This window comes from Taeniopygia guttata, chromosome 6 (assembly GCF_048771995.1).
Source record: "Taeniopygia guttata chromosome 6, bTaeGut7.mat, whole genome shotgun sequence".
Taxonomy (NCBI): Eukaryota; Metazoa; Chordata; class Aves; order Passeriformes; family Estrildidae; genus Taeniopygia; species Taeniopygia guttata.
Window position 1 is genome coordinate 13,548,701 of NC_133031.1, and position 16,263 is coordinate 13,564,963.

The following is a 16,263-nucleotide window of genomic DNA, read 5'->3' on the forward strand; positions in this document are numbered from 1 at the left end:
GAACTGCGCCAGGGGAGACTGAAAGAGCCTTCCAAAATGTTTGGACTGGGTAATCCTGCTCCTGGAGGTCTCTCCATGCCTCAGGCAGATGGCAAAACCAGTTTCCAGTCTGCAGGTGCAAAAGAATCAAGCCAGAACTCTTCAGACACTCAGCAGACATCTAAGATCCCTGAGTGGAGTCTGCCCTGACTGTGTGTGCCAATAACCCTGTGCCTCCCCGGGGACTCACGCTGCCATCCTCAGCCATGCTCAGCTCAGCTGCTTGGACATGCTGCTGCCCCAAGTTAATACAAGGCATCATCCAGGGATCAGCACTCACCCCCTACTCCGGGAACAAAAAATGCAAGTACTGAGCCAGACATGCAAAATCAGACAAATTACCTGAACTCCACTAAGCAGCTTAAAATAACTTGCCTGCCTCTGGAAGAAATCTAGGAGCTTTCATGCAGGCTGTGGGGAAGGTGATATGCAAAAAAAAGAGTGCTGTGTAAAGTAAATTCCTCCATGTCCTCATCTGTGTTTCACTCTCATGCAGTCTTCACTTTGTGCTATGGCCAACCATCCCTCTGAAGACCATAATGCACATATGGGGAAATACAGAGAATACATACTGTGAAGCTCCTGTTCTTAACACTGCATGTAAAATGAAGCTGAAAGAGTGAGGTTTTTGCTAATGAGACAATCCAATGGCTCACTGCTGTCCTAAAAGCTGGTTCCACTCCTGGCCATGCTCTTCTGCTGCCAACCTTGTGCTGGCTCTGTCATTTAACAGACTACAGAAACCTATTCACTTTAGCTCAGCAAGGACTCAGAAGGGTGGATGTCTTCGGGCAGTTTATTGAGTTGATTCAGCTAAATCAGGAAGACCTAATGGTGGGCAGCTTGCCCATACTTGCCCAGCTAGGAGAGCTGACCTACTCAAGGGGATGCAGTGCAAACACAAGGGCAGCTCAATCTTCCCCTTAGTTGGTGGCTTTAGTTATCTTACAGAACTTCACTGATAAATGCTAGATCACGACCATCCCACAACTCTTTCCTTTAACCTGACCTGAAATACTTCCACTACAGAAAATATAAATAAGGATTAAAAGGACATAGGCTTGCTCACTTATCCAGTTCATCCTACACCTTCTCCTCAAAGTGCAGACCTTTATTATAACATCAGTAAATGTGTTTATATATTTCCTTGCACAATAGTACCCTATCTTTAGTTACAAAAAAAGACTGACAGTAAAGCAGACAACATTTTTCCTGCCATTAATATACAATTCTGCAGTTATGTTAACCTCTCAACTCTCTTGTAGACCAATACACTTAGAATAGCAAAAGCCTTTTTGTACCTAATATTTCTTGACCTGGAGTTTAACTCTGTCAAGTTCTGCCCATTTCCCCTGCTGAAATGGCTGACATCCCAGCTTTTATCTTCTTTGATGCTTTCTTTTTCCAAATAACAGCCCAACCAAACTGCCCAGAAAGTTGCTTTTTATGTGTCTTACAGATTACCACACAGTCTTAAGTACACAGACAGAAAAGACGGACTGAAAAAAAAGTATCCTACAACAACCTCATGTTAAGTCTTAAAAGATTCTGATTTCTCTGGGCACACTCAAGCTCCTACTCATGGGAACACCACATAGACAGCAAGGGCAGGAGAAAAAAATTACCAAAAATCAGACAAAAAAAAAATTCACATTTTCTGTAAACTTCCACATGTTTTTATGTTCTTGCATTTGAACTTTCTGATGAACAAAATCAGAAAAACATTTTCCTTCTTGTTCTTCTAATTAGTCACATTTAATCTCAGTAGAAAAACAATTCTTTCAAAATCCAGTATTTGAAATAATAAAAAGTGGCATTCTAACACACAATCCAATGATTTAAAAAAATCTGTAGTATTTCAACAATGATTTAGCTAAGAACAATTTCAACAGTTCACTGTTAATCTTCCTATGCTACCACAATTACAGCTTCGCCTTGTACAACATACAATATTACATGTGTTGTTGCCAGTGACAGATTGCCTGTACCTTTCCAGTAAGGCTACACCAGGCTTCAAAAATATAGTTAGGCTCAGAAAATCTGGCACCTAAAAAGCCCACGAGCAGATAAAAGTTTGAAATAGATAATTGATAGTAGACAGAAAGCAATGGCCAAAAGCAGCCCAGAAGGCACACGGCTGCCCCACGACTGCTGCAGCAACTCTCCACATGGGCTGAACAAGAATAGTAGTAGCAAGGGGAATGGCAGGCAAGGTGGGAAGTTTTCCAGGACGAGATTTACAGTCCAGCTATTTAAATATACCTTGCATAATAGCAGATGAAAAGGGGTCAGTACTGGGACAATACTCTGCCAGACTCAGATTATAGTAATAAAGCAGGCAGCTTGAATACATGAAGTACAATTTAGACACTACTATGGAAGGAATTCTTACATTTCAGCACCATGTGGACTTTTTTGTCTTTTTGAGAAACCTTTATTTCATTTCCACCCTTCTGCCCCTGTAAAGAGTTATAAAAATTGGTAGCTGGGGAGGAAGAAGATTAAAAAATTACAAGAAAAAAAGCAGGAAAAAGCAAAAAGAAAAAAAGAGAAGGCAATGTGATGCACCAGTTATTCTGAGTGTCTTTACAGAAGGTGAGTGGTAGGATGAGGCTGTGAGCAGAAGAGCAGACATCCCTGTTTTCTCAGCCAGCAGGGCTCTCTGGCAGCTCTGGCCAGGATCACACCCTGGCTAATGGGGCACTGCTGACCCTAGCAGGATTATTCCCTCCATCACTCGTGGATGTGAGTGCTGCTCTTTCTCTGTCCTCTTGAGAGGTCACCACTGTCTCTCACAGGCTTCTCCTGGGCCAGGCTTAATGGAAAAGGTTTACAGAACCCAGAAAGGAAGGTGGGAACAGCCACAGCTACTCCCATCAATCACAAAATTAGTGTCTCCTGAGTCTCTCCCAGATGTATTCATCAACTCTGGGGTTTGTTTTTTTTCCACAGAGCTGTGAAAAATCAATGAGATTTGTGCTGCAAGCTGATCATTATGACAGGGAAAGCTCTGCAATGAAATTGATTTGTGTAACTCTAACACCACTACTTAAACTCCCCCACAACTTTAGGGAGCAAACACTCAAGAACTAAGACAAAGGTGTGAGGGCTAAACCTAAGTTGAGTCTTCCTTATCAAACAAAACTAGCTTTGAACCTGTTCAAATCAAAGTAAAACAGCAGAAGTGTGGAGTGAGGAATAGTTCAGTAAATGAATGAAACCAGATGAATACATTTTATAAATTACATGCAGCAGCAAAGATTAAAGATTCTGATCTGTCCCCTGTGTTTCGTCCTCATTTCACCTCCTCACAAGTGTAGCACTTGACTATCTGCATTTCCATAAAATCTCAAACACTAAATATGGAAAGTCTAACATGAATATGGAAAAGAAAAAGCCATAATGAGAAACAAAAAAGCTGGCTATAATTTTAACCCACAACTAATAGTTAAGTAGCTTGCACCAAAATAAGCCCACCTGAATCAAGTGCCTTGGTCGGTTCAGCAGGTGCACCTGCTGAACATTAGACAAAGCACTGAAGCAGGAATTGAAAGCTGTTTTCTGTCCTTGGCACTTCACTATTCAACGTGATTTGTGACAAATTATGTCTCTTGTGGAAGGAAAAACAGGGACCCATAACTGCTGACTCAAATGCTGAAGTTTTGGGGCACAGACTGCCTGCTGCTTAGCATGAGCAAGATGGGGGTCCACCTGCCAGTGAAGATTAGTCACTGCTGTAATACCACTGGTAATGAAAGAACTAAAGAGGGTCTCATCATTTAAAACACTTGGAGCTGCAGCCTACAGACAGCGCTGAGCTCCTTGAGGGAAATGGCACATACACACCAGAACTCCATGTTTAGTATCTGCAGTGACATCAAACAGCACTCACCAAGTAAGACCACACACATGTTCCAGCATTTGGAAGCAAGACAGTACACACATCACAGTACTGCACCTGATTAACAGATACAGTGTGCATCTGAATGGCATCTACCTGACTCACAGGAACAACCAAGCACAAGTCCAGACACATGTGAGATTACAGGTACAAAAACTCTCACTAAATCCCACAAGAATCCCACATCCCTTTTACTCTTCCACTAGCTAGCTGTATTACTAAATCTCTTCAACTCCTAACCTGAACTAGCAGAAACTATCACATAATAAGATACTGTATAACAGTTAAATAACAACAGTTATCACTTATTCAATAAAGTCTTTTTAAAATACCAAAACATACAAACCCCATTCAGTTTCATTAGATTAAATGACCTCATCAGACAAGCTTTGTCTCCACTACCATTAATACCAGGAGATTCTGAACACATTTCAGGAACAAAGTGACCAAGCCCACCATAATGGTTTGCTTTGCTTTCAATGTGCTTAGCTGCCCTTCATTCTGGGTCAATTTGTACTTATTCCTAGAGAAAAAGCACAGAATACAACCAGAAGAGTAGATATCACACGACACAAATGTCTTCACCGTAATTCTTTTTCTCCTATTAAACCATGCTAGTAGAGCTCAAAGATAGTACCCACCACTCGTCAAACATCAGGAAGGCATTGTGCAAATGTCATCAAGTGAAGGAGAGAGTTCAATTTCCCCAAGAGACACTTCCACGAGAGAAAATGATAGACTTCATAACAAGTTTGCAATGCAAATAAGCAAGTTAAAAGCCTTAATGGTATGACTCAACACCATTTTAAGTGGGCAGAAGTGTTCTGTTACATCCCATTGCTAATTTCTTCTTAAACATTAATTATACTCTAGTGAGAGGAATTATGTATTTGCAAGCAGGTATCAGTGGCCTGTTGAAACAATCATGCCGTGGTACATTTCATCATAACAACAGAGGAATTTCTGTTCTCTGAGGACCATATTAATTGGTAAAAGCACATAATATATAAATGTATCTATAAACACACAAAATGTATAATATAGAAATTTTGGTCCCAAAATTCAGGAACAAAAGAAGCTACAGATATGCAATATAGTTTTTAATTTCCATGTTACACATTACATTTCTTTCAGAAGTGACTGGATCGGTGGACCCCTGTGAAAGAAGACAATTCATTCCCACGGAGAACTTTTAAGCATACTCACGAAGGTTTAAATACTGTGTTTGCAGCAAGTAGAAGTTATAGCAAGCAGCTTGGTGCCTACAGCTCAAGAACAGACTAATAAGGAACAGAGTGTAAACAAAACTGAGCCTCAGAGAGAGTGGAAGTAGTTTCTTAGGGACAGAAAAGACTGCAAAGAGTTTTAGGCAACTCAGAAATCCACTGAGTTGGATAAAATCTGCTCTCAGGTTAATACCCACCTGCAAAAACAGAGCAAGTTGCTCATTTTCTTATTTTCACTTTTTTTTTTTAATTTAGCATGCTTTGTATTTCTTTTTTCTGTTTAAAAAAGCAATTACTCCAGTACTTATTAAAATAAGCTCTTGCTTTCAGAAATTAAAAGCTTTTCTGTTTTTTGGAGTAGTTCACCATTGGAAAAGGTCTAGGCATATCCAGCTCTGAGCTCCAGGTAATTCAGTGTCCTCTTGGTTCCCTAGCAAAAAGATAATACATAGCAATCTAGCTTGGTCCTAGAACCAAAATGCCAAATGCACAGTGGCTGGAATTCTTTGTAATGAGCTACTATCTACACAGGTATGTAACAAGCCCAAAATATTACCTCAAATGCTTGAAATCATGACCTTGTCTTTTTTCAGAAGTCAAACAACTATCAGACTGGATTTTGCAGCATAAAGGAAATGAAAAACCCCGAGAAGGACCTCTAGACCAGGAGATAGCTAAGTGGCAAACTCCGTGTGATTTCACAGTCAAAACCAACAGTTCAGCAGGACCAGATTAGAAAGGCTGAGGACAAGGACACCACATCTTACTTGCTGTTCAATAAACCATTCTTAAAACATAAGAACAAAGAGTAAGCTACCCAGGTTCATACGTGGTACCCCTTAGGAAGTGTGTTTGTCCATGCTGCAAGAGCTGAAGTAGTAATACCAAATGCTGGCAAGAGCCAGGTTCTCCTCCTGTAGATCTCAAATGAATGGTTACACTGCTCTGACATGCCCATGCTGTTCCCAGAACAATACACTTATTTCTGCAAAAGGTTGTGCTGTGTGAACATACCAGAGGAGGGTAGTATTTGCTTGGGCATCTCTCTATGGCACGCCATTGTGTTGCTTAGGAATGCCCTAAAATAGCAGATCAACTGCTGAACAGTTTTGTTAATCTGCATGTCAGTGATTTACTCAGTCTGAGAAACGTGTTGGTCCCATACAAGTCTACTATCAGGCTTTTACCCTTTTTTTCCTCTCCAGATGACTATCAATTTGGAAGAGAACAACGGTCAGTGAACCTTCACCTCCCTCAACATGAAAACTTCTGATGGAAAGTTGTCTTTTAATGTACAGCAGAGTGTCTGGTCTCCCACTATAACTGCAGGATATTAGAAGGTGTATTTGGACATTATACAGGCGTGTATTTGGACATTATATAGGGGGACAACCAGGCGAATTTACTTTCAAGAAAGTCTGTCACTTCTCACTAAAAGATTAACAACAAATCTTGTACTACTGTGGGACTCCCTTTTTCCTTTCTATGAAAGGACATTACCACTTCTTATTCTTCTGTTCCCTCATTAACATGAAATCTAGAGGTCAGAAATCTCAACAATTATGAAAGTAATCACAATTTGCAACCAAAATAAGATTAAAAACTGGTTAAATTAATATACTGTGCTGTTTTCCTCAAACAGCAAAAGCTAGAGGCCTGCTGAAATGCAGCATTCTCATCACAGCAGCCACTGTTCTGTGCTTTATGCTGCTCTAGCAGCTGCAGCCCATCTATTTGTTTTATTTGGCCTTTTGAACATCTGCATAACTTGCATTCTTCAGATACTAGGTTACTTCTTTCTCTGGATGTGGGGGTGGAGAAAGGGGAAGGGTGACAGAGCCCTACAGCATACCTGATTTTGAAATCCACCATACCTGAAGTCAGACACACAAACTTCCAAGCTTTAGATATTTTATACTCAAAAAACGAAGAAAAAAAAAATCTTTTTTTTTTCAGGTACAACTTTTAACAATTCACTTCTAGGTATGTATAACAAAATTATTAGTAAGAAATCCACCACAACAACAATGCATTCACAGCTCCAAAAACATTAATTCAGCCAACTCCTATGGCTTAGTGGAAGTTATAGCCTGTAAAGAGCTAGAAGAATAATTAACAGATTGCCTCTGACCAAAAGTCTGCTAATTATTACAACTAAGTCCCTTAGCACAGTGATAGCACAACAAATGGGCATAAAACAAGCAGGTCTTGCTATGGATACTGTTTAGACTATTGCAACCACTTTCTTAGAAGTGTGGGTCAGAAACCACCACCTAGAATAATTTGTCCTTTTTTTCCCTCCCCAGTCAGTACTCCTCATCGGCTTCACTACTTGCTCAAATGGTTTGTGACAAGCACAGGAAATGAGAGAATGAGAATCACTGACACCAGTGACAGAGGAAGCCAGGCAGTGAGAAGTTTGCAAGATTGTTTGCTACTGTAATTTGCCTTGGTGCATGAATTAATACCACACCAAACTGTACTAATAGTACACCTACAGTCATTACAAAAACCAGCAAAAGCTACCCTAGACTCAGAGTCAGTATAATCTACTGAAGGAAAGTACAAATCAAAGCACACATCAGATTCACAGCCACTGTAAACTACCAGAGTTCCAGAAGATTCACATCAATTTATATAATTTGTCACGAGTCCAAATAATGGTAGTTCACCAAGCCTCTAACACAGACTAGTAAAGAGACTAGGAAAAAACCATGAAATTAGGGTAGGCAGTGCCAACTCTCCAGGAAAGCACAGGCATACTATAGAAAGGAAGAACCAGAGCTGCAGCAACAGCCATCAGCTTCAGAAGCAGCCATGATTAAATAATACATCAAATTAAACACATGTAAAAACATGCCATATTTCCCACTACAGTCTAACTGCATTTGCTTAATAAAAATTAGTTTTTTCAATAGGCTTCAACTTCTTTCAAAGTTACAGCTCATTTCTAGTTAGTCATGAAGATCAGATTACAAACTACCTGGTCTTTTCACACATTGCAACATTCATTAAGAACCAATGACTCCTGACCTTGGATTAAGAAATCTGAGGCAGGTTAGATTGTCAGCCTGAAATGAATGACACTTAATTGCTTCATCGAAACATTAAATGTAACTCTGAAGAAATGTTCACATCCACAAAATAATATTTTTTCAAGTGCACTGTCTGATCTAATTAAAACCCCTCTACCTACAAATCTTGTCCTGACAATTAAACAGAAATCCCTCTGTCTCTTCATTTTTACACTAAATACTAGTTTTAAATTTCTAAAGTGGAGAAGCATCAAACCAAAATTGTTTCTTAAGGTGATTTATTTCTCATTTTTGCTAAGATTACTTTAATGAACAACTACAGTCCCCGAAAGAAGACGGCAACTGGAGAGAGACATTACAACAGTTCCCATCTCTTTTCATCTGGCAAGTGCTTCAAACATCTTTAATTTCCTATAGACACAGGGAACTTTAAAGGAATCCAAGAGAAACTTGTAGACACTACTGAAAATTATCAACAATTGCAGCAGCCTTCTGATTTCAGCCTTATTTACCACTCACATCTTCTGTCACATAGGGAAGAGTGGTTGTGGGTGACATCAGACATTTCAAGAACCATTTCACACACTTACCTCTTCCCTGAAAACAGCTCATCTCCATACGTGTGAGAGAGCTGGATAAAGCTGGAGGAACTCTTAAGCAACAATGTTTTGCTACTGAACTGGACAAGTAAAACCTATTATAACAATTGATAAATGACTGAGAAAAGTCTCAGTTAAATTACTTAAAATTTTCTGCATAAAGAATTTTCCGTCTGGGAGAAGTTGTTTTGAGGAGGAAAAAGAAATGCAAGAGAAAACAGATGAATACCTGATCACAAAAGCAATCGATTTGGACCATTTAGGGAACAAATCCAAAACCTGCAAATGGGCTTCTGACTTCAATAATGGAAGTGCCACTCAAGTTTAGCTGTTCTCATCCACAAAAAAAACAGCTTCAATACACAGAGTTAGTAGTAACACTTTTGCACTAATGTATAATAAATTACACTTTCTAAAGAAGCTGGGTTTTTTAATCCACTGCAATCTGACTTTATTGTGATGTCCTCATACATCAAATGTATGAAGGATTTTGTTTCTATCAGTTTTATTTTCCACCCTTTTAGCCTATTTGATTCTATGTAAAATACTAATGAACTCCTTTAAGCAGTCCCTTGACTTCACTGGGACCACATTACCTACACCTCTGTTAGCACAAGCACACATTGAGCACGAGAATGCTGCAGCCATTGAGGTTCTAAATGTTTTATTATCGTAGCAGCAAGTCACACTATGAATTGCAATAAAACCCCTTAACATTTTATTCATATTCATGGTCATATTAGGTCAAGTGCTTATGAATAAACTCTAGAGGATGAAGGTCTGGCTTTGAGACCATTGTTACCAACTGGTTGCATTTTAAGAGATTTATTATCCAGCTCAAATTGCAGAGCTGTGACTTAATTTCATCAGGGACAAAATGTTTGTAAGATAAGTTTGAAAAGAGCAAGAAGAAGAAAAATATGTATCTACATAAGTATTCTTAGAACCACCCAGACACATTAGATGATGATGTTGTTCTGGTAACTGTGACACCACACTAGTACACATGCTTCAAGTTACTCCATTAATAATAATGTTTTGCCACAAAAAATGCAGACCAGTGTTAGTGATACAAGCATTTACAGTCTTCAAATATAATAACAAAAAGCAGATACATTTGCTCCATATAAAACCCTTGTAAATACTGCTGCTCCTCAACAATGCAGTACAAACACAGCATCTGTATTTCTTGGATACCGAATTTTAAAAGACCATCAGCTCCTTACAGGATAGCCAATATCCTGTTTTTTCTCATCTTAATGCTAGCCAGTTTGCTGAAAGCATTATTTAATCTAATTATGGAATATCTCTCATAGCATAAATATTCCAAGCTCTACAGCAGGCTTCCATTTGTAACTCAAGAGTAGTATAAAAACAAGAGTTAATTGCCTGTACAAATATTTCAGGGTAGCGTTTACGTAATCTACAGTACATTAAGTACCAGAGTTGTGCTCTACTGATAGGTGAAAGAACAACTCTGAAAGGCAACTGCGTTGCCAATTAGCTTTCAACAAATATGTACACAAGCTGTGCTTGCAGGCTTGTGCTCAGCTTCCTCATTCTCCCCAGACTGCCTGCTTTTATAATGGTGAACTCCTTTCTACTCAAATGCCCTGCTAACTTCACACTGATGGAACAAGGGCAGATGACATATTTTGTTGAAGCTGTAACCCATCCAAATTTAAGATCATGACCTGTGACCAAAGCCACACTCCAGTCACAAGGACTGAAAACAATTTCCTTAGTCATGTATGAGCAGGGGAGGAAAATAAAAAAAAAAAAATTGAAAAATCTTCCATTGTAGTTAGTCCAAAGAGGATGAGGGTTTGTTTGAGAAAAACATCCCACAAGTCCCAGCTCCTGTATGCCAGTCCTCCTCAAGGAGGTTGAGCCAAGAACATGTACACCCACGTGCATTATCTCTCTGCAGCAACACCATGTTTTTACTCAACAGTTGTACACAAATTAAGAAATAAACCTAAGTTCAAAAAACCACATGAAGAGATTAATGTTTGCAGTCTTTGGGCAAATCTGCATGGTGCTCCACCCAGAAAAGAGACTTCTCTTAACTCAGGAAAGCTGATTACCTTGGGCAGAGGGCTGTGCCTAGGACACTGCTGTTTTGCTTTGGGTACCCAGATTTTGTCACTGGACAGTAGTTTGGGTGTCACTGGACCAGTGACACCCAAAGAACTTACCAGCGTGTAAATTCTTTGCTTTCTCTTCATAATTTGCTGTGTAGACTACAGCTACCCACATTGTACTAGAGTGGCTCTAAAAGAAGTACTTTGCAATTAGCCTTCCAATAAATGGTAAAACATAGCTTTCTGCAATGCTTCAAATATCCAGCCCTTTTCATAAAACATTTTTATCCCAACTCTCACCTTCCCCCTTACACCCCCCCAAATTAAAAAAAAAAAAATATTGCAGCTACTAAGATGGAAACATTCTGCAGAATCAAGAGAGTTAAACCAATTTCAGAATTCTGCTTCATAAATTCCTTTGGCTCAGATAATTTATGTTATATAAATTGTAATTTTGATAATAAGGCAGCTGAAAATAAGTCTAGTCTTGCAAGTTGTGTGGGTGTATGGTTATGCTTATATAAAAGTTTAGTTATCCGCATTACTTAATAAATGTATGTTTAAGTATGTTTTCATGGATATCTGTGTTCTCTGTGGGCACATTTTCTTCAAGTATTTAAGAAAATTATCACTGTGCCATATAGTGTAAAGCTTGTGAAACCTTTGTTAGGTAAAAGTCAGCAAAGCCAGTTCTTCAGCTACTAACCTCATTGCTATTAAACCGGCTGGAGAGGGAGAGAGAGGAAGGAGGCATGGTGAGACATGAAAGTAGTACAGGGAGCTGTGTGCCCTTGCTACTGCTGAGCTAGAAAAGTAACTTCTCTTTCATTTTCTGTAAAGCAGTCCATATCTGGACTCTGTTACAACAGAAAGGAGTGCCTGACGATCATCCTCAGCCAGCCTAAAGACACCAGCTGTTCCTTTGATTGATTCATGTGTGATGGTCAGTTTAACATACTGACAATCTGTGGGTCCTTCGTTTGCTGATGAAGTGCACTGCACAAACAAGACCCCCCTACTTTTTTTCCTCTTTTCAATGACTCTTTTGGAAATGCATTGCTCTCAAATGCAGTGTGTTACCAAGCTAGGATGTCTGTTTTCTGGAGTGGCTTCTCTGCCTACAACTCTAGCCTTTCTCCAAACAGGTATTCGACCTTCTGTTGAGGGACAGAGCACCTGACATGCATTTCAACAAAACAATAGGTCAGCTTAAATTTACCTTCAAGTGCAGGAGTACTGAGAAACAACTCAGCCCAGCTTGTATAGCTTAGGTTGTGTACCTGAGTCTGAGCAAACGAACACCTCCTTGCTCCTGGGTGTGACAGGCACTGCCTCCCATTAGGGAGGATGAGCAACAACAGTCCCAGTGGCACTGCGCTGGGACAGAGCTTTCAGCACCTCTTCCCTTATGGTGACATTTCCTCCAACAAAACTTCAGCTCTTCGTGTGCCTTTACAGGTCTTTAACACGGGCTTTAAAGCCCAAGTTCAACTTTACAGATAAAGAAGGGGATTCAAAAAACTCATTTCTGATGCATCTCTTCCAGATTACAGAGGCCTTGGGATGAGTAACATACCCATGCACATGGTGGGTTTAAGAAAAGCTATATACTGGTAAGTACACAAATTGCTTGGAATGCACTGCAACAGACTCAGAAGACTGAAAATACATATGGTGATTGGACTAAATTTAAAGAAAGGCCATAAGAGAAAAATAATTTGCACAAATAATACAAGCCTGGTAAGAAGTTATGTTATTTGTACATTATTTTTTAAGTTTCAAATTGTGTCTATGTATACCTATAAACATACAGCTTCACATCGCATACTGCAGTATCTAAGTCAGATTTTTTTATTATCTCCAATTACTCACACAGTAACATATGTTGCTGTTTTAGCTTGCATTTAGATGTACATAATCATTATTCTCCATACACTTCAAAACTTCCTTGTCCTTCTCCATACACTACATACAATAGACCTTTCCAATTACATCAACTGCAGTTTTATTCCAATGTAATGATGGCACAACTTGTAAATTATATATATATAATACAGAACAAGCTATGCACCAAATTGTATTTCCTCCTCCTAGAAAAAGGTCTAGAAGATGAAAAAAGGATTTATGCTGCTGCTCTTAAATACAGTTGTATCCTCTAGTTTGTATTAAGAATTAAAAATATTCATTTGGTTTAAGAAACATGTGCTTTAAAACTATTTTTTTAAACTCCTCTTCTAAAGTTTCCTTTTATGTTTGTGTAACTCAAGTTTGTGATTTTTGACATTATTATAGTGGTAAAAACACAAAGAGGAAAAAAATAGACTTGAGAAATACGAACATTTCCAGTTCTCTACCATTCCCTCTAATCCTTTACATCAATATAACTTGTGGTTAATGTTAAATATCTAGTGCTATCATTGAAGGCAGCACTTAGCCCTATCCATTTACCTTGATATTGAGTGTTTTCAAAATACTTTTCTTGCTTCCACAGTCTAAGAAACTGATGTCAAGAGGAAAGTTTTGGAAAACTAAGGCTCTTCACACATGAGGATCTCTAAACTCTTCAGAGTTATGCAAACACAGTACCCACCCAAATCCCTAACAGCCAGAATGGATGCCAGTTGCAGGAACTGAGGTTTTCTCCTGGCAGCTCACACGCTGCCTAACAGGTCATCTACAGAAAAGCTCCTTGCAACTTTTCAGGCAGTATCCTGGGTATTCTACTGCTTCCACACTGATGGAGAAGATCAATGTGGCAGCACGCCCTCAAAATATCACTTGAAAAATTAAAGGCACACAAAACAACCCAACTATGAGACTCATCATTTTCGTTTTGATAGCTTGCTGCAGATCAGAAATTCGCCTACATCTATTTAAATACATGTAAGGTGTCTGTTTGGCAGATTAAAGCCAGAGCTGCTTTGATTTGTCTTCCTGCTTCCCCACCTCTCCACTGTGAAAGATGGAATTACTTCACTGAAAATTCTGGCAGGGGAAAGCTTGCTCCAAAACAGGGAAATCTGTAGCAAACCAGAGGCAGCCAAGGCACACACTGCTCCCTCCCTGATGTTGATGTGCACGTAGAATATCTGACATGTTATCTTCTTCCAGAGTTCCCCCTACACCCTAACTAGGAGCATCCAAATAAGACATTCTGCAGCAACACACAACCAGCTCCATCCCCAGCAGCTGCACTCTGCTGCTGTGGTGTGCATACACAGCTGGGGAGTCAAGGTAGGAGCCAACTCCAGCACCTTCTTCATCAGGGTGCAAAGGGTAAAAACCAAGGGAAGGAGAGTGAGTGGCAAGAACAGCAAATGTTGCTCAAAAGGATTTCGTGCTCCTTCCATATGCAATAAATGTGTAGAGGGAACAAGCTGATTTTAGCACCCTCACTCTCCCATGTTTAGTTGCATTCCTTTTCTGCTATTTAACTCCTCCCATCTCAAAAGCAAACAAATCCCACAGCAAAAGAACCCCAAATGTCTGCCCCAATTTCCAAGTCAGGAATCCTTCTTTGCTTCAGTTCCAGGACCCAAAGCAGTGCTAATTCTGCGGAATTTTACCTGAAATTCTGATGCATCACATCAGTTTTAGACAGTTAACATTTGTCTCTCAGTAACACTGATCTCTAGTTGCACTAATTTTAGAACAATCTAAATCAATCCTGAAAACTGAACAAAACTATTCAAGCACCATAGATAAAGCTCAGTTAAAATCCTGTGCTAGCTTTTCTCAACTGATATTTGAAACCATACCACTCATCAATATTATGGATTAATATTGACTTTTACTCTTCAGCTCACAGTATTTCTCCAGCTGTATTTAGTGTCTATTACTAAAATTATCTGCATTTTAATTTTTCAGCATTCACATTTTTCTACTACTTTCCCAACAGATTTCTTTTATTATCATTTTTTGGCGCGCTGCCCTTCCTCACAGTGTCCACAATCCACGGAGAAGAGATTGCTGATGGCGTTATCACAGGCAAACAGAATGAAGCTAATGGTAACAGGCACTCCTTGCTAGGTAATTATTATAGGAGAAGGAATGCAAATGAGCCCTAATCTGTCTCACACAATGGCAGAGGTCTCAGATTTGCATTAAACCTTTTGCAGCTCTCCCAGATTGGGGACTGCAGATAACAATGCATCTGCAGTCCTGGCTGCCCCAGCGGTTATTACATTGTGCCCCAGCAGGTACAGTGTCCCTGAATGACTCTCCCCTCCCCTTTATATCTCCAGTCTCCTCCTCCTTCTCTCCTTCCCCCTAGCTTTGCAGAAAAAAAAAAGCTAATTGTGCATGCCATTTGGCTCGATTCATGTTTACAATGAAGAAGAAAGCAGCGCTGTTTGATAATTTTAAGAGGGAAATGGACATCAGGAAATCTCCATTCTATTCCCAGCCATGTCATTCACTTGCCAAGGAACTGAAGGAAAATAACTTCGCTTTTCTGTGTGTCCATGTGTTCAGTTAGAAATACAGGGTTGGCAATTGTAGTGGCCCAACAGACTCTCATTTCACAGAGGCACCTGCTGAACACTTCCAGGAAGCTAATGCCAGACTTCACTCAAATCTAGGCTGCGTTCATGATACGCCGCGGTCCTTCAGAAGAACCAGATCTCAACTCCCTATCTGATAAAAGGTTGTAAAGAATGATATTCTTTTCCAGCACTGTATTCTGCTACAAAAACACCTAAACTGACACCTGCCAGCTGGGGCCATGCTCAGGGCTTACACAGGTGTCTGTCCACTAGCAGATCTTAAAAGAAGGTGTAGGAACTATGATTGAGGTGCTGTGATCACAAGCCACATAGCAAAAGGTTTTCCCAAATCTTATCCTTTGTAGCTTCTTCCATATGGCTTTCTTGGATTAGGAGCACTGGAGTCAAACGTATTGAACCTTTCCCAAGTGAGCCCCTGCTCTGAGGTCAAAACTCCTTACCAGTATGAACATTAGTGTTTTTCCAACACTACTGCCTTCTCTCTTGAACGTTTATTTTCTCCTGAGACATTTTTGTCAAATAGGGTATTTCCAAAATTGATCTTCAGGAATCAAAGTTTCCGCCACAGAAATGCAGACTAGAAAATGGAAACTATCAAACCCTAAGTGGGCATATAAACTACTCAGCATATTAAAACCCAGACAACAAAAATACCAACAAACAACCCAAAACAAACTAAAAAAAAACTACCAAAAACAAACTAAACAAAACAACTACCCTAAAATCAAAACAATAAACTATTGCCAGAAATTAACTTTTTTTTTTTTACAACAACAATAGTTAAAAAAACACAGCAGTAGAAAGTGGGACAGTTTTTTTAAACAGCATGTAACAAGTTAGTTTTTCAATAATCAAGGTTTTGCTTATTTCCATC

General features: G+C 39.5%; 1 protein-coding gene and 1 long non-coding RNA gene across 9 annotated transcripts in view; one reads left to right on the forward strand and one right to left on the reverse strand.

The window, feature by feature from the left end:
* Positions 1 to 16,263, reverse strand: part of ZMIZ1 (zinc finger MIZ-type containing 1) — a 334,738-nt gene that overhangs the window by 259,531 nt on the left and 58,944 nt on the right. The window lies entirely within an intron of this gene.
* Positions 11,138 to 14,491, forward strand: LOC140684435 (uncharacterized). The gene is made up of 3 exons (XR_012056693.1): positions 11,138 to 12,342; positions 12,431 to 12,497; positions 13,376 to 14,491. It is a non-coding gene; the product is annotated as an uncharacterized lncRNA (long non-coding RNA).